Here is a 2504-nt window from a genome sequence, read left to right as displayed (position 1 = left end):
GAGCTTTACCACTATCCCAACAGAATATGGCAGAGCTACTTTCTGTGCAAAAATTCACATAGAAAAAATGGTGAGAGTAACAAGCACCCAAAGTCAACCCTGTGAGTGTGCTGGGAGTCCTAACATGCTTTCCTCTGATTCTTAATAGAAGAATTCCCACCCCAGGAAATGAATATAAATGCAAGTCCAGGCTGAGGAATGTTTTGGGATTATCAACTAGAGGCAAATCAATCTGTTGGACTTGATGTCTTCCAATATTGAAGCCAGTTGGTGTTCTCAGAAAGAACATAAATCCTGGTCATGATTGACTCAAAATAAATAAATGGAAAAAATATTAGAGATCGATCTTCATGAGAAAGTCAAGAAGATGACAAACCAGAGACTACTCCCCAAATTGTGAAGTTAGATAAGATTATCCAGAAAACACCAGCAAATGATACTGTATAAATGATTAAATGCAAGGCTATTTAATTTAATCAGCTGAATATAATATATACAAAATATTTTCCACCCTACCTCCCAACTTGCTTTTTTCACTTTTCAATCCTGATCCTGTATGACTCATCTAATTACAACAAAAACATTTTAAAAGAAAAAATTGAATCTCACTTTATATATGTTGTGAGATATGAAAAAAGATTTTAACCATTTATTTATTTTTTTTATATTATATTTTGGAACTAACAAAAAAAGCAGTACTTTCATTGATTGATTTATCATCAGGCAACAGTTTTAGGGTTTCTTTAACAAATTTATAAATAAGAATGTTCACATTTTGGAGAAAATTCCTTTGTAAAGCTGTGTGGTCTGGTGAGAGTGATTTTAGTGAAGACTTCTAAATAGGTTGAATTAACTTTCCTCGTTGAAATGTGAGATCTGGACACTGTCCCAGCTGCCACCTAGACTCGGAGCTCCATCCAAATCCCCAGTGAAGACATCCCAGCCATGGTCATGCAGAAAATCTTTGCCTGGGAGATCCTGGATTGCAGGGGCAATCCCACAGTGGAGGTGACCTGCACATGGGCAAGGGCCGATTCTGGGCAGCTGTGTCCAGTAGGGCTTCCACTGGTATCTACGGAGCTGTGGAACTAAGAGATGGAGATAAAGCTCGCTACTTGGGGAAAGAAGTTCTGAAAGCTGTAGAACACATCAACAAGACTCTAGGCGCCGCCCTGCTGGAAAAGAAATTAAGCCTTGTGGATCAAGAAAAAGTTGACAAATTTATGATTGAGGAGGATGGGACCAAGAATATGTCCAAGTTTGGGGTCAATGGCATCCTGGGCATGACCTTGACCATGTATAAAGCTGGAGCAACTGAGAAAGGGGTGCCACTATACTGACACATTGCAGATCTTGCTGGGAACCCTGACCATGTAAAGTAAGCTAAATCAGTTAATAAAATCAAATTGCTAGCAAAGAAATAATATTAACCATCTTACTCCATTTTGTTTAAAACTTTCATCTTAGTTACCTGCCTGACCTAAGAATCAATGCCTACGTGTGATTACAGTAATGTTCCCATGACCACAGGCCTCCAGCTTTGTCTCCTTTGGGCAGGTTATGCTGACCGTTGCCTGCTGACCATTACAGAACTCCTTTTGCCATAGCTTCCATGTAATTGTATGCTTTGTTAACTAAAATCAAATGTTATGCTTTGATATTTTCATAGTTTGTTCTTATATTCTGTTAGTGACCTAACCAAGGTAACTCCACTGTATAATGATTCTTCTTCCTTGTTTCTATGTAACTACCTTAAACTATATCTTAATGGCAGAACTCCAGGGGTTTTCTGTTAGTGACTTAACCAAGGTAACTCCACTGTATAATGATTCTTCTTCCTTGTCTCTATGTAACTACCTTAAACTATATCTTAATGGCAGAACTCCAGGGACTTTCTGAACTCCAGGCCCAAGGATTATTAATTCCACACAGGATAAATAACAAAACAACCTGGGTTTATCAGTTGTTGTAAAAGTATAACTTGCCAGTGTTTACCTGTTTTAAGTTCTCAATTTGGGCTACAACCTACCTGACATGAAATTAATCAAAACTCCCTAACAATCAAAGTTCCCATTTTGGTTGCCAAGTCATTAGTTAATAATTGCTATGGTCACTAAGTTGCTATGTAGCTAATGCTGCAAATTTTACCTATAAAAGCTTGTCACAAGCTGCACCAATTTGCCAAGAGTTTTTCTGGTGTTTGCCTACTCTTGTCCTGCACGTTTAATAACTTCATAATTAATTAGACTCAACTTGCTGGCATAACTTCTTCTCGCTTACTTGGTCATAACATTTGGAGGCCCCAGCAAGAAGCTCTCAAAGAAACCATCTGCATCCTCCCAGGAGGTAAGAATTTGTTCTGTTCACTGGTAAAAATCTATTCTGTTTTGCTTGTGGCCACAATTCTGTTTAAGGGAGTCATGGCCTGACAAGGCCACCCTTTGGACACTATTCATTTGGCCAAGGCATTGGCTGAATAGAATCCTCTGGTTTTCTGTCCTGAG

General features: G+C 38.5%; 1 pseudogene across 1 annotated transcript; it reads left to right on the top strand.

The window, feature by feature from the left end:
- Positions 1 to 884: 884 nt before the first annotated feature.
- Positions 885 to 1367, top strand: LOC103273587 (annotated as a pseudogene). Its single transcript, XR_505194.1, has one exon. The product of XR_505194.1 is annotated as a beta-enolase pseudogene (transcript).
- Positions 1368 to 2504: the final 1137 nt, after the last annotated feature.

The sequence above is a fragment of the Carlito syrichta genome, unplaced genomic scaffold (assembly GCF_000164805.1).
Source record: "Carlito syrichta isolate Samal-C Ts95f unplaced genomic scaffold, Tarsius_syrichta-2.0.1 Scaffold112565, whole genome shotgun sequence".
NCBI lineage: Eukaryota > Metazoa > Chordata > Mammalia > Primates > Tarsiidae > Carlito > Carlito syrichta.
The sequence above is the reverse complement of the archived record's forward strand: the minus strand, read 5'-3'. Positions and strand labels throughout refer to the sequence as shown.